Source organism: Nicotiana attenuata, unplaced genomic scaffold (assembly GCF_001879085.1).
Source record: "Nicotiana attenuata strain UT unplaced genomic scaffold, NIATTr2, whole genome shotgun sequence".
NCBI classification, from domain to species: domain Eukaryota; kingdom Viridiplantae; phylum Streptophyta; class Magnoliopsida; order Solanales; family Solanaceae; genus Nicotiana; species Nicotiana attenuata.
This window is the reverse complement of record NW_017675325.1, coordinates 7,669-31,467: the sequence shown is the minus strand read 5'-3', so window position 1 is coordinate 31,467 and position 23,799 is coordinate 7,669. Positions and strand designations below refer to the sequence as shown.

The 23,799-nt window shown below is 39.7% G+C and overlaps 1 long non-coding RNA gene across 3 annotated transcripts; it reads left to right on the top strand.

Annotated features, from left to right (window-relative positions):
- Window positions 1–399: 399 nt before the first annotated feature.
- On the top strand, window positions 400–4,477 carry LOC109219959. 3 transcript variants are annotated; one of them, XR_002067017.1, is made up of 5 exons: window positions 400–732; window positions 831–882; window positions 2,709–2,791; window positions 2,884–3,014; window positions 4,196–4,477. It is a non-coding gene; the product is annotated as an uncharacterized LOC109219959 (long non-coding RNA). The 3 variants fall into 3 exon arrangements; XR_002067018.1 differs by having other exon boundaries at window positions 2,709–2,796; XR_002067019.1 differs by having other exon boundaries at window positions 813–882.
- The last annotated feature ends 19,322 nt before the right edge of the window (window positions 4,478–23,799 follow it).

Genomic DNA, 23,799 nt, shown 5'->3' with positions numbered 1-23,799 from the left:
AGCGCGGGTACCCATTGTGATGTGAGATATAGCCCGAGGGGCTAGTATTGTTTTATCTGATTACTCGAGAGGCTGGTATTGTTTTGTGTGATTGCTCGAGGGGCTGGTATTGATCTGAGATATTGCCCGAGGGCGGAGTTGTTGAGTTCACTACTAGAAAATAGGCCTATGGCAACGGATATTTTTGCAATGGTTTAGAAACCGTTACGATAGACGGGTTATTGCAACGGTTATAACCGTGGCAAAAAGACATTGATACTACTGGCACACTTTGGCTATAAAACCGTTGCATTTGGGTGGAAACCGTTCCTATTGGAGTTTTATTTTGCAACGTTTATGTAAATCGTTGCAATAGATATATCTATTGCAAACGAATCTTGGAAATAAGTTCAATGGGAACGGTTATTAGTTCCCTCCTACCACCCCTACCCCCAAATGTTTTAGGCAAAATAACAAAATCAAAACCCGCCATACTCTCGGCAAACATACATATCCAAAAGGCCAAAATCTGTCCTAAACTTTTCGATCTCAAAAGGCAAAGAGAAAGCTGCCAGTTTGTTTCCGTCTCTTCCATCGTCTTTGTCACCGTAGTCCGTCAGCCACCACTATTAACACCACAAACAGCCACCTCCGATCATCTCTTCAAATCGTCCAAAAATTCTAAGGTTTTTTCTTGACTAATCTCGACTAACATAGCGGGCATCTTCAATTTCTCACAGAACCTAATACTAGGTTTTTTCTTGAATCTCATGAGTTTTTTATTTTTTTATTTTTCTTGCTCTTCTATTACCAATTTCTAAATTTTTCAATAGTTGAACCCTAACTGGCAGATCCAATTCCTCGCTGAAATTGCCGCTGGTTGCTGTGGGAGAAACCATCGATGTAAGCTTTTTAATTTTTTTTTAAAATAAATTTTGGATAACAACATTCGCTAGTTGTGTGTTTGAATGAAGATTATTGATATTTATTTTTGAGAGTATTTGAGTGATCCTCATCATAATTGGAAATGTTGTGATTTTATGTGTGTATCTTGTGGGCATAGTATGTTTTACCATACTAGATTCTTTTGTCTGTGGCTTCCCTGTGTAGAAATTGAAGATACAAAATTGTATAGAGCTCTCTTCTCTTATGCACTTCCTAAGTAGTTATAGTTTTATAAGAAAAACGTAACAATCGCTTTGACTTTTTGAGATATTTAATTCTAATGATTCTTAATTAGAAAAGTTAAACTACTTTTTGAGAGAAGGGTGATGTTTAATTCCTTAAAAAGAAGTTTGTGGATAGTAGTGAGCACATAAATATTTATAGCAATAAGGAAGAACTTACAATTTTTTATTCATAGTCAAATAAGGCCTTGTTAAGTAAGTGGGGCCCAATACAAAGATAAAAAGCTTTCTCAAATGGGAATATCATTCCAGACACACTAAGAACAGTAGTTCTAATTTGCATACAAGCATATCTTAACTTCTATTTAGAATTTTGCACTTCCTAACTAGCTTGAGATTGAGATTTAGTTGTTATTTTAAATTTGGCGCTTATTAATTGAAAAAATAACCTACAATAAGGTATTTTGGTATTTGATTTTTTGGTACTATTTTGCCACAGTATACTGATCTTGAATGCAAATACACAATTTTTATGGTGCTGTGACCTTTCTTTTATTCTAGGGAGAAATCGTGCATGTAGCTTCCATATATATATATATATATATATATATATATATATATATATATATATATATATATATATATATATATATATATATATATATATATTCAATTATCTAATTTCGTATATGTTCCGATTATGTATTTTTTGTGAGAGATCAAACTGTTTCAAGGTTAGGACCTTATGAGTCTATTTCAGTTAATTCTCAATTTAATCTTCTAACTATGGTGCCAAAAAGAATGGATAGTCACTTTAGTTCCAGCAAGAATTAAACTCCACTGCCTTGCTTCCTTTTCTATGGTTTTTGCTCTTTTTCTGTTCAACGTTAGCATGTTCTCGCTTGTCCAACTTTGCTATAACATAATCTTCAAATACTTTATAATTTGAATATCAAATAAAATTTTATAGATTCTTACGGTGGAGATATGTGTTCCTTAAATATTATTATATGTGTTCCTTAGAAAAGAAAGAAAGAATCAGCTTATACTCAGTAAAGCATACTAGTTCATTGCCTGATGAATTGATAAAGCATGTAATAGTTGAAACTGAGGAATCAATATATACTTTTCAACTTTCGTATTCATCTTCTTTGCCTTTGTTTTTGGTTCCAATTTACCGAGCAAGTGTCATTTGGAAAAGACGAAAGGAAAAATAAGAAAGTATATAGCTCATGTTTCATGGGGGTTATTTTCAATCAGCTAGGTGAAGTTGTGTAGTTGCTACGACCTGATATATATATTCTCTTTTCCTTTGTATAATGCTCTTTTTCCTCCTTCACCTTCTTTTATCAGCAATTAATTTTGTTAATGTTGCGAGATGAAACACCTGTATAATGGTAACAATTAGTAGTGCTAACCATGCTTGTAACTACTAAAAAAGAAAAAATTTGGGATGTCTATAATTGCTTCTGTGCTAGTCCTTCCTGATGCAGCTTTTACTTTCCTAAAGTGTAGTTACTAAAACATTATTGGGCCCTGTATGAACCCTCCACTAGTATTTTTATAAATGCTGCCAAATCTATTGACTCATTTTATTTGCAGAAAACATCCAAAATCGATATTTAGAATCGAAAAAAGTTGAGGTATCCACACATTGTTGGCAAAAACAAGTTTTTCTCTAATACGTGAGGTTTTATATTTAATCTTTTTTTTTTAATAAATATGAACTTGTTAGCATTACATGAAAAGTTTTTTATATCAGCTTTTGTGTAACCAGGCAAAAGAAAGAGGATGCTATTCAACTAATAAATACCAGCTTATATGCTCGTTTACCTCGAGAAGCTTCCTCTGTCCAACAAGATGCTATTCAACTAATAAATTGTCTATGTACTGGTTGTAACAATCAAGGTTAGTACTTACTCAAAATATTACATTTTCTCTTCTGTTTCTTCTTCTTCTCCTCATTCTGCTGCTTCTTCTCTCTCTCTCTCTCTCTATTACTATTATGCATATTCTTTTTCCATTGCCTTGCCGGTTTTTTGTTGCTATATTGTTTGTGTCTTCATGTGATATTCTAAATATTATAATCTTCTGCTTGACATAATATCTATGTTTTGGTTAATTCGTAACCATGTTTTGAGTGAGATGCTTAATTGAGTTGGATACATGGCTTTTGTTTTAGATTCTTCTTGTTAAAATATCATGAAATATAGTTTCAATCTGATATGAGAGAAATCAATTTTTTACTTAAAGTAAATCAAAAACTTGGAAATTGTGATTGATGTGAAAGAAGCATATACTCACATAGCTAGGAGAGCGCCCAAGTAGCCCGATTTTATGTGATAATTTGGAAATTGTATGCATTAATTTGCTGTCAATATTAGACTTCTACCTCAGTTTAAGAGTTTTTTGTTGTGTTAACAACTGTGAACTCCATTGAGCTGGTTGAGCACATTGAGGGAGGTTATAGTGACTCAATTCTTTGCTATTTACTTGTATTATGCTGGCATGAAAAACTTTTTCCATTAATTTTATCATGAGTGTGTACTATCAAAAAAGAAAAAAAATCATGAGTATTGTGTGTGGATCTATGTTATACTGCAGACAGATGCAATAGATATATTCAAGATAAAAAGGAAATATCTTGGTGGGTGACACACGGTACAAAATCAATGTGCTCATTAAAATCTGCTTACAACTTGCTTTGTGGAAAGAAGTACTTGCAAAACCAGTAGCAACTAAGCAACTGCGCCATATCTGTGTTTAGATGGCTCTTTCCTTTAATAAATCAAAGTCTTATTTGATCTTCAATTGAATTCCTAGTGAGTTGTGCATGCTGCTTGTAATTGGTATTCTTGATAACGATGCTTGTTAGTCGCAAAAAAATTATAATGAAATGATATAGTAACATGATGTTTATGTTGCAACCACACGTTCTTTTTATCACATTATGATTTATCCGAGCATAAATACGATTCTTGTTTGGATGCTCTTTAAGCTTTTCATTATTACTTATGTTTCCTCATATTTGCTTAAATTGTCCACTACCGCTTGGAGGTAATAAGGACTTTATTTATCCTCTTTTGTAGATGGAGAAATGATGAAAAGGAAGATGAAAGTGATGAAGAGCTCGTCCTTACTTAAGAAGATTTTCTGAATTATTGCTGAGACTTTAGATGATCTAGGAATCTTTTGCTATTGAACATTTTGAAACTTATGCTAGCTCTGGAATTGTAATACTTATCACTTAGATTAGAATATTTTTATTATGGTTATTACTAGCTTGTTGGACAAGGACAATTTATTTGGATTGTGAGTGATCATGAATAGTTTCAATTTGTGAATTATATAAATTTTAGTGTATTATAATTTATTGCATGTGTAAATATTTATATATAAACAGGTGTATATCATTGTTTCAATTAAGCCGTTGCAGTAGGCCACCAAAACCGTTACAATAGGCCATCAATATGTTTTAGAAGACAATGTAAGCTGTTGCAATAGGTCATGCAAATAGTTCTAATAGGATATGTAAACCGTTGCACTAGGTTATTCAAACCGATGCAATAGCTATTGCTCGGCTATAAGAAACCGTAGCAATAGAGAAAAACCGTTATAATAGCATTACAAAATCGTAGCAATATCTTTAATTAGCTGTTGCTTTAAAACTGTGGCAACGGTTTTAAACCGTTACAATAGAGCAAAAACATCCGTTGCCTCAGGGAGATAAATAACCGTTGCCATAGATATGACTATAGCAACGGTTAAACTAACCGTTACAGGAACCGTTGCCCTTGTTCTACTGGCACGTGATCCAGTGGAACAGTCTATAAACCGTAATAGACCTATGGTAACGGTTTAGGTATCTGTTGCAACGGTTTTCTCTGCGTTGCCATAGACCCATTTTCTAGTAGTGGTTATAGCCCGAGGGGCGAACCTTTATGTGTTTATCTGTTCATTTACCTGTTTAGTTGTGTAACTGTGCCCGAGGGGCGGATTTTCTATGCTTATCTATTCTAGTTGTGTGAGCACGTGATTTTTGCCCTATATGAATTATTCCCATAAATTCAAAACAAAATAATTTCTTTTCATTACTTGCAATTTTGTGGATTTTCGTGGCATTTTCTGTTAATTGTTTGCATTTGTTTGTGCATGTTTATTTTATTTAATTTATGAAAAATACAAAAAATATGTTGCATTTGCATTTAGGATTAAATTTGGCATTTTGAAATTAGTTCGTAATTTAGTTATGTTACAAAAATAGAAAATCACAAAAAAATAACTCATTTTGGCATTTAGTTTCGAATCGTGCAGTTTTCTTTTAATTTGGTAGTTAATTAGTTGTTGTAAATATTATTTTGAACATTAATCTAATATGGTAGGATAATTTTGGTTTAGAATTAATGTAGGTTTTATTTTTAATTTGAAAAGAAAGAAAAAAGATTTGAAAAGAAATGGAAAGACAAAAGAATAGAAATTGAAAGATAAGTCTGTTTGGGCCATTTTTAATTGAAATTCCTCAGGCCCAAACATTTGGCTCAAAAACCCGTCCAAATTTGGCCCAATATTACACCCCAGACCCGGTCCAGCCCCACATTTCAAAACGACGCCGTTTGGATCAAAGCAATCCTAGCCGTCTAGGTTGGCTTGATCCAACGGTTGGGAAGTATGGGTAGGGTTGATATATAATTGTCCTAACTTCACCTACCCCCCCCCCCAAAGCCCGTCTCTCTCACCCCACTCTCATCAGAGACGACCTCCGCCGTCCACCGCCCTAAACCGCCGCCGGAAATCGCCTCCGCCGGCGGCGATCACCCAATGGCCACCAAAATTACACCACACCTTCCTCTTCATCTCCCTTTTCCAAACCCAAGCTTAGTTTCCCCCAAATCCTACCCAAGCCCGTCGAATATGCAAAACCCTAGCCGCCGCCTCCACCGTACACGGCGACGCCGACTCAAAACCAGACCAAACTTACACCCTAGACTCGCCTCATCCTTCTCCTTCTGAATCCACAATCAATAATCTTCGAATCTTCCCCAAATGGTCCGAATTTTAGATCGAAAATCAATCCAGAACCCTAATTCGCCAAAACCTGCCCAAAACTTCATCAAGCATATTCATCTCTCAATCTGAGAGACTTCCTCGAAAGCCCTTTCATATCGAAGCAATTTCAAAACAGAGGAAGGAGACGAAGCCTAGGGTTTTACTGGGCCATACCCGCATGAGTCTCCTGCTTCCAATGGAAGCAATAGGTTCATTTGGGTCTGGTCCACTGTATCAAATCCCTTTTCAACTGTGTCCGGAGTCCGACCAATCTAGGAGAGCTTAGGTCAGTTTCCTCTTTCTGAGTTATTTGTCCGGTAAGTCTTCTAATCTGATTTTTGTTTTTCTTCTTTTGGTTGTTTTTGTTTAGTTATTTTGTGTCCTGAAAACTACTTTTCTTCATTTTTAGGGCCATTCTATTTCTTTTGCAAAATCAGTGTGTCAGCCTAGTTAATTCTTAATTCATAAGATTGTTATCTTTGATACTGTTTAACTTCTGAGATAGTTTTCACCTTTAATTTGTTAGTCGATGTTTGTCCACCATGTATTTCAGGCGCCTAGGTTTCTTTTCGATTCAACTTGATTCATAGTTTGTTGTGCATTTTTATTTGAGCTTGATTTGTTTGAAAGAATTAGCTAGAACATTTTGTGTTTGGTCACATTTGTAGATATTCAGTACCTTAAGGGGGAAATTGAATGATTAGAAACTTAAGGGGTTTTAAGGGAAAGGTTTAAAGGGTAAATAGAGTCTGCATGAGGGTAATTGGGGTAATACACTTAGGGAATCTTTAACAACTAAATTGAGAAGCCCCTAGAAGCTTCTAGGTCAAGGCTTGAATAGCAGTTTTTAATTCTTAGTAGCATTTCTTGGGTAACAAGTCACAAAATGAGGGACCTAAAGGCAAGAATAAAATCTGAAATTGCCCTAGTCTTTTTCTATAAAAGGGGCAGTACCCTTGCCTGGCAGGGGAGAGGAGGGGATAGATCTGAAATTCCAAAGGGATTCCAGGCATTAAAAAATATTGAAAAGCTCTGGAACTTGAGGCGACAGAAACTTCTAAAAAGTATTGTTTCATTGCTCCTTTTGCTTGAATTCTCAAAGTTTCTTCACATCTGGATCAATCTTTGTTCATCTAAGGCTCAGAATGGATTAAAATATTAGCACTAAGGTCTGGTTAAGAGGTTTTGGGTTTGTATTTGGTCGAAATCACATTGGGTATACTGATTTGGGTTTCATTTGTTCCAAAAACTGGTTTGCTTTGGTCCTGGTTCAAATATGTTTGCCACTTTTGGGTTTTGATATTCAAGTTGTTTGAGCTGTTTGCTGCTGGGTTTGAAATTAATTTCAAAGTTCGCTGCTGCCTGCTNTCACACTCCAAAAGAAACTCAGCATTTTCGCAAAACAAACGACTCCTCCGTCAAAGCGTCCCGAACACTCGGGGACTAGCGTCGACAAATCAATCTCTGAACGACCTCTGGCTCGGGACTCCATGCTCATTAGCCCTCAACGAGGCAACATGAAAATCACAAAATGACTCCAAGGCCGAAAATGTCCCGAACACTCGGGGACTGGCATCAAAATCTCAAATACCGTAGGGTCGAACTCGCCAAAGTCGTAAGCCCTCAATGAGGCGAGCACGTGATTTTTGCCCTATATGAATTACTCCCATAAATTCAAAACAAAATAATTTCTTTTCATTACTTGCAATTTTGTGGATTTTCGTGGCATTTTATGTTAATTGTTTGCATTTGTTTGTGCATGTTTATTTTATTTAATTCATGAAAAATACAAAAAATATGCTGCATTTGCATTTAGGATTTAATTTGGCATTAGTCAGTAATTTAGTTGTGTTACAAAAATAGAAAATCACAAAAAATAACTCATTTTGGCATTTAGTTTCGAATCGTGCAATTTTCTTTTAATTTGGTAGTTAATTAGTTGATGTAAATATTATTTTGAACATTAATCTAATATGGTAGGATAATTTTTGTTTAGAATTAATGTAGGTTTTATTTTTAATTTGAAAAGAAAGAAAAAGATTTGAAAAGAAATGGAAAGAAAAAGAATAGAAATTGAAAGATAAGTCTGTTTGGGCCATTTTTTATTGAAATTCCTCAGGCCCAAACATTTGGCTCAAAAACCCGTCCAAATTTGGCCCAATATTACACCCCAGACCCGGTCCAGCCCCACCATTCAAAACGACGCCGTTTGGATCAAAGCAATCCTAGCTGTCTAGGTTGGCTTCATCCAACGGTTGGAAAGTATGGGTAGGGTTGATATATAATTGTCCTAACCTCACCTACCCACCCCCAAAGCTCGTCTCTCTCACCCCACTCTCATCAGAGACGACCTCCATCGTCTCCGCCACTCTCCTCCATGAGTCGCCGGTCGGAAATCGTCTCCGCCGGCGGCGGTCACCCAAATCCGTTCAAAATTTCACCATGAAATCCTTTCAACCTCCCCGTCACAAATACCCCTATTTTACATTGCAAATCCCACCCAAAATCCCCAAAACAACGAAACCCTAGGCGCCGCCACCGCCGCACACGGCGGCGCCGGCTCCAAACAACTCCAAAATAACACCACAGCACCTCCTAACCTTACTCATTCCTAATACCCAACTGGATTTCTTCAAACGTCACCAGAACGGCTCGAATCTTAAATCATAGAGCCGGCGGAACCCTAGAAGGTCATTTTGCTCCATCTTTACTCAATTTTTTGAGTCTGGTCATGCGTAGGTAAGTTGCTCCTATTTCTTTAGTTTGAATATAATTTTTCCTTGTTTCTATTAATTTGTTCATCCTTTCCTTATGATCTTTTTCTTCTTTCTTTCTTTTTCTTTTTCTTTGGGCAGTAATCAGTACTTGTGTTTTTGTCATTTAAATTTTTGTTTTTGATTCTTCCTCTGTTCTTACTGATACTAGTTTAAATTCATGAATTAGTGTTTAATCGTTACTTGTTGAATTCATGTTTATAAATTAGTTTGTTTATTGATGTTAGTTAATCATAGGTTTGTTTAGTGTTATTATATTTTACTGGGTTCTTAATTGTTTAACAGTTTATTGCTTATTAGTTCAATGTTACATATTAATTAGAGTTAAATTTTAGCTTTGGTGATTGGTTATAGCTGATTTAGACTCAATAGGATTAACTATAGTTAGTGTTAACTAAGGTAAAGGGGTTTGGGTGGGTTAGTAATTTCAGGGGCAATCAAGGGTAGTTTAGGCATCCAAAATGGGCTGGTTTGTTAAAGACGAGTAATTTTAGAACCCAAATAAGGGCAGTATAGGTATTCCGTAGGTAGCTAGAACACCCTAGGGCCTTCTTGAAGGGGGCCTAGTGTAAGTTTCAGGATTCTTAGAGCAGTAACTTGGGCAACAAGCCACAAATTTAGGGTTTAATGACTAATTTCTGAAAATAAAAAGGGGAAAAATGGGTGAATAAGTTCCAGAACATTCCTGCCCTTCCTTGCCTATAAAAGGCACCTCTAATGCCTTCTTTTACAAGTTTTAGACCTCTAAGAATCCCCCCAAAAATAGTTTTAGTTTCCAGAAGTTAATTTGAATTTTAGATTAAGCACTAGATCTGAAATCCTCTTCCTCATCTTAGAAAAATCAAAAAAAAAATACACAAAAGTCACAAAAATACAAAAAAAAAAAACCACTGTTACATTGATCATGTTTTCAAATTTCAGCTCTTAATTCACTGAATAAAGCTCATTTAGGATCAGATTTAGCTTGGATTTCTCTATTTCTGTTCTGAAAGCAAAGGTTTAAAGATTTTGAAGGTGTTTGGGATGTGTTTGAGTGTTGCTGGGTGTTTCTGATTGTTGAGAGGTGTTCTGTGACTTCCTAATTTGATTTCAAGTAGGCTTAAGGTGTTTTTTGGTTGATCTTACTTCTTCCTGGGCTCTTGTGATGCTATTTTGGGTTTCAAATTGCTTCGTTGCTGCTGGTTGTTTACTGCATGTTACTTGCTGCTGTTGACTCCTTCCTCCTGTTGTATTTCTGATTTCCAGGTACCTCCTTTGATCTCATAAGACTGTGAAGAAAGCCATGTAACTTTGGTGCTGAAGAAGTGAAAATGATGAAAGGTGATTGAAGTCAATATGAGTTTCTATACTGTGCTTAGTTAAAAAATGCATAGAGCAATCATGTTTATTTGATTTGTAATTAATTGGACTATTGGACTTGTATAATTGCATAATTGTGCTGCCAGTAACCTTAGTCTAGCGTGACTTGTGGTTAATTGACTTGTTAGACCCTTTATAATCATAGGAACGCATTTTCTAATAGCTTTAGTTTAGTATGTTTAATTCCAGTTTTACATTTTCATATTAGGTCGAATCTGTCCAGTAGCTTAAAAAAAAGAGGACTGATCATTTCATTTATGCACTACATGCATGCCTATTAAAAAATGCAACTCACTCACATCTTTGCAGAACTGGTGACTGATGATTCATAATTCAATTTGATACCCATGGCTAAAATGAGCATCAGTGAGTTCCAGCATTTATGCCTAGTGTTCGAAACTTTGTTGAATTTGTTCAAAACGTATAAGTGTGAAGTTAAAACGGCTATTAGATTCCAGGTTAATAATTAGTCAATGCTTAGCCTTATACTCGGTTGAATATTGGCCTAACAGTATTTGATAGGAATATTTGATACACTGGTCTCTTTTACAAAGTAGTGAGAGGCCCAGAAATTAATTCTATAGGCTCAATCGGAGCTTGCACGTTTAACTGATAATTGGGCCTCCTGACCTGATCATGGGCCCAAAGCTGGCGTGTATTTTCTTTCTCCCTGGACTAATTCTGAAGCCCAAGAAGCTGAAGGTTGAAACCTGTGTTAAGGTCAATGGGTTAATTTTGCAACATAGGTTCTGGGCCTTCTAGTTAAGTAGCATGCTTGAGTTAAGAGGTTTGCCTCTTGTTCAAGTGTGGACGTGAACTTGAAGCCCAAAGCCCTTGTTCACTTTAAATAATAGCCACCGATAAAATTGATTAATTAGGATTCTTTAGAGACAAAATTAAATAGAAAATTATAGCTTGCTCTAGGATGGCCTTTAAATAAAAATGAGATGAGCCTCGCCGCACAAAACATATAAATTGCGGGGCCCTCATTAAATGCTTATATTAAAATACTTAGAATTCGGGACGTGCCGTTTAGCGAATTTTCACGACCTCCCGCAAAGATAATAACACGTTAGTCGCTTTAGGCGCGCTTTTTAATAATCTTAGTTTCCTAAATACGGGTGTGCATTTCATGCAACCCAAATCCAAATCCCAAAATGTTGAACAAAAATGTGTCGAGGATACGGGTGCATTTCATGTGACGTGATCCAAAAACACGTTTTCAAACGACGTTTACTTTCTTAAAAAATTCAATTAAAAGCGGTTAAACAATTCTAAAATTGCACCATAGGCTAAACATGTATTAAAATCAGATTCTTGCTGAATAGAGCAGTTGAGCGACCATGCTAGAACCACGAAACTCGGGAGTGCCTAACCCCTTCTCCCGGGTTAACANGACCAGTACTGATTTCTGAGACAGGGCAACACTACCCTGTCACTGCTCAACTTCGTTTCTATTGCACCAATAACATGGCTGAATACGAGGCGTGTATCTTGGGTTTGAGATTGGCTATAGACATGGGCGTCCAGGAAATCTTGGTCATGGGTGACTCGGATCTTCTGGTGCACCGATTCAGGGTGAATGGGAGACACGAGATTTGAAGCTCATACCGTACCGGCAGTGTTTGCATGAACTTTGTCAACGGTTTCAATCAATAGATTTCAGGCACATTCCAAGGATTCACAATGAGGCTGCTGACGCTTTGGCTACTTTGGCGTCAATGCTGCATCATCCAGACAAGGCTTATGTGGACCCGTTACAGATTCAGGTCTGAGATCAGCATGCCTATTGTAATATGGTGGAAGAAGAACTTGATGGTGAGTCGTGGCTCCATGATATCAAAGAATACCTCAGGATGGGAGTATACCCAGCACAGGCTATAGGGGATCAAAAGAGAGCAATTCGACGCTTGGCAAGTGGATTTTTCTTCAGTGGAGGAGTGTTGTACAAGAGAACCCCAGATCTTGGATTACTGAGATGCATGGATGCTAAACAGGCTACAGTTATCATGGCCGAGGTACATGCGGGAGTTTGTGGACCTCATATGAGTGGATATGTATTGGCAAAGAAGATTCTCCGAGCGGGTTATTATTGGCTTACTATGGAACGGGATTGCATCAGTTTCGTACGCAAGTGTCATCAGTGTCAGGTACATGGAGATTTGATTCATTCTCCACCATCTGAACTGCATACAATGTCGGCACCATGGCCGTTCGTTGCTTAGGGAATGGATGTCATTGGGCCAATCGAGCCAGCGGCGTCAAATGGGCACAGGTTCATTCTGGTGGCTATTGATTATTTCACTAAGTGGGTGGAGGCGAAGACCTTCAAATCTGTGACCAAGAAGGCAGTGGTCGATTTTGTGCATTCGAATATCATTTGTCGGTTTGGGATCCCGAAGGTAATCATCACGGACAATGGGGCCAATCTCAACAGTCATTTGATGGCAGAGACATGTCATCAGTTTAAGATCACGCACCGCAATTCCACCCCATATCGTCCTAAGGCGAATGGAGCGGTCGAAGCAGCTAACAAGAACATCAAGAAAATACTTGGAAGATGGTAGAAGGGTCCAGGCAATGGCATGAGAAGTTACCTTTCGCCCTTTTAGGCTATCACACTACTGTCCGCACTTCAGTAGGGGCGACTCCTTATTCACTGGTGTATGGCACTGAGGCAGTAATACCCGCAGAGGTTGAGATCCCGTCCTTTCGGATTATTGCCGAGGCGGAAATTGATGATGTTGAATGGGTTAAAGCCCGCTTGGAACAACTAAGTTTGATTGATGAAAAGAGATTGGCAGCAGTATGTCACGGTCAGTTGTACCAACAGAGAATGGCAAAAGCATATAACAAGAAAGTGCGTCCGCGGAAGTTTGAAGTAGGGCAATTGGTGTTGAGGCGTATCTTACCTCATTGGGCTGAGGCAAAAGGAAAGTTCGCCCCGAACTGGCAGGGGCCATTTGTTGTAACCAGAGTGTTGTCCAATGGCGCATTATATTTGACAGATGTGGAAGGAAAATGTGTAGAAATGGCTATCAACTCTGATGCAGTCAAGCGATACTATGTATGATTTCTTGGTTTAATTATACTTTATTGTATTTGGCATATTTTTGAGATTGAAATGACGAAGGCATTTTGTTCTGCTATCCAAACACTTTATCCTTTGTTACCCTTTTTGAGCCTCATTTACTTTCTTTCGTACCCCTCTTTCGGAATCAATAACAACTCGGAAGCTCGAGCAAGGAAAATCAGTGAAGAAATAAGAAAACACAGTCCAACGGAAAGAAAAGGAGAAAAAGAAAGAAAAAAAAGAAAAAGAAAAAGGGAAAAAGAAAAAAAAAAGAAAAGAAAAATGAAGAAAAGAAAAAAAGAAATGAAAAGGAAGAAAAGAAAGTGGAAGAAAAGGAAAGATTGCAACAGCAAAGTAATTCCTATGACCTGAACTACGTTTGACTTGATCCCGAAAGGGTACGTAGGCAGCCTCTCCCTGAGGTTCAGTCACATCGAAACAAAATTCCAAAAGTCCCCACGAAAGAAACTAGAGCAGCAGTTATGGTTGTGCAAGAAAGTTGATTCCGAGAGTTGTAATTGTGAACCCACATTGAATTGTTTTAGAGCCTTTTATACCCTTTCTTTCTAACCCTATCCAAAAGCCTGTGTTACGGTCCAAAGAAAGACCTTTTGATCAATCTTCAGGAAGTGCCAATACGAGCAAGTAAAAGTGATTCACATCAGGCGCCCACCCGGAGAACAAGGGAATACTTTTCAAGCTTCATCAATCAGGAGCCCACCTGGAGAACAAGGGAATGCTCTTCAAGTTTTAGTAGTCAGGCGCCTACCTGGAGAACAAGGGAAGTACAATCCAAATTTTAGCTTTAATTTTTAATATTTGATAATATGCTGTACCCAGTCACCAAACTGGGGCAGAAATGTCTTTGTTGTTTATTTTGTTGCAGTCAGGCGCCCACCTGGAGAATAAGGGAATATATTTTAAATTTCAGCAATCAGGCGCCCACCTGGAGAACAAGGGAATACTTTTCAGGCTTCAGCAATCAGGGGCCCGCCTGGAGAACAGAGGCATACATTTCAAGTTCCAGCAGTCAGGAGCCCGCCTGGAGAACAGAGGTATTACAATTCAAGTTTTAGTTTTCAAATTCTTATTAATAGTTGGCAATATGATGCCCAGTCACCAAACTAGGGCAAGAGATTTTCTTTGTTTTTGTCTATTTTGTTAAAGTCAGGAGCTCGCTTGGAGAACAGAGGCACACATTTTAAGTTTCAGCGGTCAGGAGCCCGCCTGGAGAACAGAGGCATACATTTCAAGTTTCAGCAGTCAGGAGCCCGCCTGGAGAACAGAGGCATACATTTCAAGTTTCAGCAGTCAGGAGCCCGCCTGGAGAACAGAGGACTACATTTCAAGTTCTAGCGGTCAAAGCATCACTTGGGGAAAGGGAGAACACTTCAGAATGCAATTCAAGGCAGCAACAAAAGAATTCCGCCGGAAGAATACAAGTCAACAAGGCAACAAAGACCACAAGAGCAAGTTTGAAGATATAGATATGATCTTTTGTAATTCATAGATCAAAGCTTAGTCTAGTTTCTTCTATTTTTGACATGGTGTAATAAGGAGGTCAGCGAGCAGTAGCAGCAGCAACAGCAGTGAAATCACAACTCCTGGTAGTCCCAGCTACCACACCTTCCCGAACTACACTGACCTGATTCCTTTTTAGCCAAGGATATGTAGGCAACCTCAGAAGCAGGGTGCGGTCAACTCTTTCAAAAATGCTTCACACGGAGTATTCAAACGGGCAAAAATCGCTCGTATCCGCTCACTTATCTTTGCATGAAAACTCTTCGTGTTTCCGAGCAAAGAGGGGCAGCTATGAGCACGTGATTTTTGCCCTATATGAATTACTCCCATAAATTCAAAACAAAATAATTTCTTTTCATTACTTGCAATTTTGTGGATTTTCGTGGCATTTTCTGGTAATTGTTTGCATTTGTTTGTGCATGTTTATTTTATTTAATTCATGAAAAATACAAAAAATATGTTGCATTTGCATTTATGATTTAATTTGGCATTAGTTAGTAATTTAGTTGTGTTACAAAAATAGAAAATCACAAAAATAACTCATTTTGGCATTTAGTTTCGAATCGTGCAATTTTCTTTTAATTTGGTAGTTAATTAGTTGATGTAAATATTATTTTGAACATTAATCTAACATGGTAGGATAATTTTGGTTTAGAATTAATGTAGGTTTTATTTTTAATTTGAAAAGAAAGAAAAAAGATTTGAAAAGAAATGGAAAGAAAAAAGAATAGAAATTGAAAGATAAGTCTGTTTGGGCCATTTTTAATTGAAATTCCTCAGGCCCAAACATTTGGCTCAAAAACCCGTCTAAATTTTGCCCAATATTACACCCCAGACCCGGTCCAGCCCCCACCATTCAAAACGACGCCGTTTGGATCAAAGCAATCCTAGCCGTCTAGGTTGGCTTGATCCAACGGTTGGGAAGTATGGGTAGGGTTGATATATAATTGTCCTAACCTCACCTACCCACCCCCAAAGCCCGTCTCTCTCACCCCACTCTCATCAGAGACGACCTCCATCGTCTCCGCCACTCTCCTCCATGAGCCGCCGGCCGGAAATCGTCTCCGCCGGCGGCGGTCACCCAAATCCGTTCAAAATTTCACCATGAAATCCTTTCAATCTCCCCGTCACAAATACCCTTATTTTACATTGCAAATCCCACCCAAAATCCCCAAAACAACGAAACCCTAGGCGTCGCCACCGCCGCACACAGCGGCGCCGGCTCCAAAAAACTCCAAAATAACACCACAGCACCTCCTAACCTTCCTCATTCCTAATACCCAATTGGATTTCTTCAAACGTCACCAGAACGGCTCGAATCTTAAATCATAGAGCCGGCGGATCCCTAGAAGGTCATTTTGCTCGATCTTTACTCAATTTTTTGAGTCTAGTCATGCGCAGGTAAGTTTCTACTATTTCTTTAGTTTGAATATAATTTTTCCTTGTTTCTGTTAATTTGTTCATCCTTTCCTTATGATCTTTTTCTTCTTTCTTTCTTTTCCTTTGGCAGTAATCAGTACTTCTGTTTTTATCATTTAAATTTTTGTTTTTGATTCTTCCTCTGTTCTTACTGATAGTAGTTTAAATTCATGAATTAGTGTTTAATCGTTACTTGTTAAATTCATGTTTATAAATTAGTTTGTTTATTGATGTTAGTTAATCATAGGTTTGTTTAGTGTTATTATATTTTACTGGGTTCTTAATTGTCTAATAGTTTATTTCTTATTAGTTCAATGTTACATATTAATTAGAGTTAAATTTTAGTTTTGGTGATTGGTTATAGTTGATTTAGACTCAATAGGATTAACTATAGTTAGTGTTAACTAAGGTAAAGGGGTTTGGGTGGGTTAGTAATTTCAGGGGCAATCAAGGGTAGTTTAGGCATCCAAAATGGGCTGGTTTGTTAAAGACCAGTAATTTCAGAACCCAAATAAGGGCAGTATAGGTATTCCATAGGTAGCTAGAACACCCTAGGGCCTTCTAGAAGGGGGCCTTAGTGTAAGTTTCAGGATTCTTAGAGCAGTAACTTGGGCAACAAGCCACAAATTTAGGGTTTAATGACTAATTTCTGAAAATAAAAAGGGGGAAAATGGGTGAATAAGTTCCAGAACATTCCTGCCCTTCCTTGCCTATAAAAGGCACCTCTAATGCCTTCTTTTACAAGTTTTAGACCTCTAAAAATTCCCCCAAAAATAGTTTTAGTTTCCAGAAGTCAATTTGAATTTCAGATTAAACACTAGATCTGAAATCCTCTTCCTCATCTTAGAAAAATCAAAAAAAAATACACAAAAGTCACAAAAATACAAAAAAAAAACCACTGTTACATTGATCATGTTTTCAAATTTCAGCTCTTAATTCACTGAATAAAGCTCATTTAGGATCAGATTTAGCTTGGATTTCTCTATTTCTGTTCTGAAAGCGAAGGTTTAAAGATTTTGAAGGTGTTTGGGATGTGTTTGAGTGTTGCTGGGTGTTTTTGATTGTTGAAAGGTGTTCTGTGACTTCCTAATTTGATTTCAAGTAGGCTTAAGGTGTTTTTTGGTTGATCTTACTTCTTCCTGGGCTCTTGTGATGCTATTTTGGGTTTCAATTCGCTTCGTTGCTGCTGGTTGTTTACTGCATGTTACCTGCTGCTGTTGACTCCTTCCTCCTATTGTATTTCTGATTTCCAGGTATCCTTTGATTTCATAAGACTATGAAGAAAGCCATGTAACTTTGGTGCTGAAGAAGTAAAAATGATGAAATGTGATTGAAGTCAATATGAGTTTCTATACTATGCTTAGTTAAAAACGCGTAGAGCAATCATGTTTATTTGATTTGTAATTAATTGGACTATTGGGCTTGTATAATTGCATAATTGTGCTGCCAGTAACCTTAGTTTAGCGTGACTTGTGGTTAATTGACTTGTTAGACCCTTTATAATCATAGGAACGCATTTTCTAATAGCTTTAGTTTAGTATGTTTAATTCCAGTTTTACATCTTCATATTAGGTCGAATCTGTCCAGTAGCTTAAAAAGAAGAGGACTGATCATTTCATTTATGCACTACATGCATGCCTATTAAAAAATGCAACTCACTCACACCTTTGCATAACTGGTGACTGATGATTCATAATTCAATTTGATAATCATGGCTAAAATGAGCATCAGTGAGTTCCAGCATTTATGCCTAGTGTTCGAAACTTTGTTGAATTTGTTCAAAACATATAAGTGTGAAGTTAAAACGGCTATTAGATTCCAGGTTAATAATTAGTCAATGCTTAGCCTTATACTGGGTTGAATATTGGCCTAAAAGTATTTGATAGGAATATTTGGTACACTGGTCTCTTTTACAAAGTAGTGACAGGCCAGAAATTAATTCTATAGGCTCAATCGGAGCCTGCACGTTTAACTGATAATTGGGCCTCCTGACCTGATCATGGGCCCAAAGCTGGCGTGTATTTTCTTTCTCCCTGGACTAACTCTGAAGCCCAAGAAGCTGAAGGTTGGAACCTGTGTTAAGGTCAATGGGTTAATTTTACAACATAGGTTCTGGGCCTTCTAGTTAAGTAGCATGCTTGAGTTAAGAGGTTTGCCTTTTGTTCAAGTGTGGACTTGAACTTGAAGCCCAAAGCCCTTGTTCTCTTTAAATAGTAGCCACAGATAAAATTGATTAATTAGGATTCTTTAGAGATAAAATTAAATAGAAAATTATAGCTTGCTCTAGAATGGCCTTTAAATAAAAATGAGATGAGCCTCGCCGCACAAAACATATAAATTGCGGGGCCCTCATTAAATGCTTATATTAAAATACTTAGAATCCGGGACGTGCCGTTTAGCGAATTTGGCCTCCCGCAAAGATAATAACACGTTAGTCGCTTTAGGCGCGCTTTTTAATAATCTTACTTTCCTAAATACGGGTGTGCATTTCATGCAACCCAAATCCAAATCCCAAAACGTTGAATAAAAATGTGTCGAGGATACGGGTGCATTTCATGTGACGTGATCCAAAAACACGTTTTCAAACGACGTTCACTTTCTTAAAAAATTCAATTAAAAGCGGTTAAACAGTTCTAAAATTGCACCATAGGCTAAACATGTATTAAAATCAGATTCTTGCCGAATATAGCAGTTGAGCGACCGTGCTAGAACCACGGAACTCGGGAGTGCCTAACCCCTTCTCCCGGGTTAACAGAATTCCTTACACGAATTTCTGGTTCACGACTGTTAATACAGAGTCAAACCCTTTCCTCGATTCGGGATTCAAACCGGTGACTTGGGACACCATAAATATCCTAAGTGGCGACTCTGAACTTCTTAATAAATGAATCCTGTTTCGATTGTCCTTTAATTGGAAAAACTCCTTGTATTATACCCTTCACGGGGTGTAGTAGAAAGAAAAAAAGGAGGTGTGACAACACCAAGCTTACAAGTAAATGGCTCCTGAGCTAGGATACCCTCGTTAACTCGGGGACTGTCACCAAGCACCGTTCATTACAAAAACTCGAGGCCATAAGACCCCGAGCGGGCAGACTCGGTCTCATAAGACCTACATAAGGCAGCAACAAAAACTGTAAGACCTCAACATCATGAAAATTTTGTAAGACCTTGCTAAAGGCATAAACCGGATCTCAAAGTTTAGGCTATATATCGAACTTGTAAGACCCCTAAAAAGGCGTACCCTCGATATAGACGCCCAAGCTACTTCACTTACGATCAAAAACGGCTCCGGCCAAGCACAAATGACTACGGTCATACGATTGTACCAGCCAAACTAACGCGACTCGGGGACGCCCGACAGTCGCTACAAAATCATAGGCCTTCAATTACTTCGAATCTACTTCGAAAAGAACCGGTTAAACAGGCTACCCTCGGCATAGGCAAAAGAGCTTCGACCATGTCGGCTCCAAATCACAAGCTCGAGCTACCCAGCCTCCGAGCCAAACCTCCCAAGGTGCTCGATCATCGCCATAAAATGGCTTGTAATCGAGGTTCTTCTCGAACCGTCAAAGAGTCACGCAAAAAATCATTGTTAAAAGTCCTTAACGAGGGAAAAATAAAGCCCACATAAAAGGTCGCTTCGACCAAAGGCGTAAGAGCCATTGTAGCCAGCCTACACAAAATCAGAAAACTTGAGGGTCGAATGAGCTCGAGTCGCAACCTGATTCGGAGACTGAACCCAAAATAGTTACCTAAAAATGCCCCAGGGCAAAAAGCATAAGAGCTCAAACGCCAGTTTACACATAAAAGGTCACATCGACCCAAGGCGTAAGAGCCATTGTCGCCAGCCCATGCAAATTTGAAAACTTGAGGGTCGAATGAGCTCGAATCGCAACCCAATTTGGAGACTGAACCCAAAATAGTTAAATAAAAATGCCCCAGGGCAAAAAGCATAAGATCTCAAACGCCAGCTTACACTGAAAGGTCACTCCGACCCGAGGCATAAGAGCCATTATCGATAGCCTAATGAGCCCCAGGGCCATATCGCAAATCTAAGGATTCCTACCAAATCAAAGACCAGTTCACCTGGCCAAATTCGAGACAGAAAGAGATACAGAAGAAATAAAGCCGCAAGGGTTTCATTATACACATATACGAAAAACACAATCTCCATCTACAAACATGATTTGAAAATACTACATACAGATGGCAAAAATCTACGCTCCCCCCGGGAGCTACGGCCTGCCGGCCTCATCTTCACTTTCTCCAACGTCGGATAGAAGTAACCGAGCATCACGCTTGTCCGCCCTCGCTCGTGGTAACTCTTCTGAGAGAACAAATCCCCTAGCGCAGATCTCCTCGAGAGTCTTCCTTCAAGACTTGCAACGAGCATATTCTTCAATCCTCTTTTCACGATCGAGGATCCTTCTCAACTCAGCTTGAGCATCAGTAGCATCCTTTAAGTGGATCGCCATCTCCTGGTCAGCCTTAGTTCGGCTCATTATAGCTTCAGCTCGGGCATCAACGACCTCGGCCCTTACCTTCGAAAGCTCGAATTCGAGCTTCGCAATCGCATCCGCTTGAGCCAAAGCATTGTCACAGGCTAAGCAGAGTTGGGCCTCGAGGTCTGGAACTTTAGCTAGGGAATCCCTCTCCTCTAAAGCCTGAACCTCCGCCAGAGCTCTTAGCTCATCATGTTCACTCTTGGCTCGGCCGGCTTCATCCCGAAGGCGCTCCAAGGCCTCCGTCCTTTTCTGCAACTGAAATAAATGAAGTATTAGCCTTAGAAGCCAGGAGGCGGGGCGCATACTCACCCGGGGCTGAAAGTTACCTGCTCCTCCAAGAAGCTCTTGTAATTCAAGCTCCAGCTCGCCTCACACCGTAAGTGTTCCAGCTCGGCTTCCTTTTCATCGCAAAGGAGCCTAAGGGATCTCTCCTCATCCAGAGCTTTCTGCAGTCGGGCTTCACGATGAAGCAGCCCGGACTTAAGCCTGTCGAAGGCCTGCAAGAGGAAACCGAATAAGAAAGGCAAGGCACGAAATTCAAAAGGCCTATGTCGAAACTCACCACCAAGTGGAGCCGCTGGGCTTCCTCGAAGGCCGAACGTGCATTCACTAACCTAGCTCCCTCAGCTCTAAAAGAATTGACTCCGGTCGAGACACGGTTGCTCGGAGTAGACGACCCCGAGTTTCTAGTATCCCCCGAAGCACTATCAACGAAATGAGAAGGAAGTGGCAACGGAGAAACCACCTTTTCAGAACCGGGAACCACGGGCACAGCAGGCTCGGATGATGCTTCCGCTCCGGAACCTGGGTCCAGCCTCGCCCTGCTTTGAGCGCCATTACCCTGTAAAGGCATCTCCCACTTATTGTTGTCATTCTTTAGCCCGGAGGCTAGCGACCCTTCCCCCTCCTCAAAGGAGCGCAGCCTCGCCTCGAAAGGCTCTCCGATTCCTACAACAACGAGATTAACATGCAGAAAGGGAAATTGCCTCTCCAAATGAAGGAAGGGAAAGGAAAAAATAGCACAACACTCACCATGATGTTTTTCTTCCCATCTGCCCCGGGACACAGCTCGCCACCTGCGCTCGTCACAAGTCGAGTGGGTCGCCAACTTCTGAACCCAATCCGGCAGATCGAGAACGTCACCTGGCGCCCATGCAATCACTGCAGAAGAATAAAAGATGGCACGGTCACGATATCAGCCTTCGCCACAAGCAAAACTGAGAAGATACGGAATATGCCACTTACGTGTATAATTCCATTCTTTAGGGAATGGCATAAGTTCCGCAGGGATAATGTCAGCCGTTCGGACTCGGATGAATCGACTCATCCACTCTCGATCTCCATCCTTCTCATCATCGATGACGAAGAGCATGGTCGACCGGCATCGCAAGGTTAACAGGCCCCGATGATGAAAGGGACAGTACAGCCTGATGAGATGACTGAGCGTGAAGTCAAGCACCGCCTTCTCCGTGAAAAATCTCATCATCAACACTATCCGCCAAAACGACGGATGGATCTGCGCCAAAGTAACTCGATACTTCGATCAGAAATCTAGCACTACCCTATCAAGGGGGCCCAGCGTGAAGGGATACGTGTACAAATTCAAGAATCCATCGACACGATCCGTGATGCCCTCATCCAGGGAAAGCATCTGCAATACTGTTTTCTCCCCCCAGCCACAGCCTTTTCTCACTAACCCAAGGTGTTCTTCTCTTATCGAAGAAGCAATCTTCGAGGTACACTCTCGTTGGTCCTGAATATCGGAGGCGGAATTCTCCCCTCTCTGCCGAACAGATCCCGATGTAGTGGTCATGGAGGTGGCAAAATCGGAGAGCTAGAGCAGAAATTTATGCAAGTACGCTAGCACTGAAGTAACAAAAGGTTCAACACAGAAAAGGAAAAGTAACCGCTTGCAATAATGGGATCTCCAAAGGGGCTCGAACGACCCTATATATGGGAAAAGCGGTGATGACCCGCCTACCTAAAAGGCCAACGGCATCATCAATCCTGAGGTGACACCCGACCTCGAGGATCTCCCATAAGAAAGTTAGGCTCTAGGAAGCCAACGACATCTTTGCCAGTCCCGAGGCAGTACCCGACCTCGAGGACCTCCATCAAAGAAAAGTTAGGCTCCGGGAAGCCGACAACATTATCGCCAATCCTGAGGTGGTACCCGACCTCGAGGATCTCTACCAAAAAGAAGTCAGGCTCCAATAAACCGACAGCGTCATTACAAGTCCCGAGGTGGTAGCCGACCTCGAGGACCTCCGCCAAAAGGAAGTTAAGCTCCAAAGAAACAAGCATTTGAACTCCATCCATATGGGCTAGATCACGAGATACCATCTAAATTCGGGTAAAAACCTCGGTTGTGATCTACCTACAACGCCTTAGGGCTATTTTGCACTACGTTCAAATTAGGTTTTCGGGCAGCTCAGGTTCGAACGAACCCCGCCCGGGGACTGCCCTCGAGAGCTTAAAGGCAGACCCAATTCTAGGGCTCTCGAGCAAATTTCCCTCGAAGAGTATTGCAAGGCCTAAAGACTGTTCTCGAAAGTCTGAAGGTTCGAAGTGTTATCCTCATTCAGCCCGAAGTAAGGGTTCCGCCGACCCAAGTCTATCGGTCCAATCCAGGTTTGGTCCGAGGAAAGGCAAACGGTTTCGCGGGGAGCCGTACTAAACAACCAAAGGTCAGAGAAATACACTCCCACTTGGGCTCGATATCGACAACGACCGCTAGGATCATGCATTCAAGGTTTCCGTAAGCACAAATAAAAGGAAAAACAGCAAGCACCAAAGACAGAATTGAAGAAACATCTTTGTATTCATGAACATTCGATTACAACAGCCCATGAGGGGTCCTTACATATGTTACAAAAGACCACGAAGGGTCCTTACACAGAAACAAAGAAGTGAAAGGGTGCACATACAGCAAAACCCTAGAATCTAGTCTACTCTCGAAGGTCCATCTCCGGTAGCAGCATCTCCGAGCACCATCT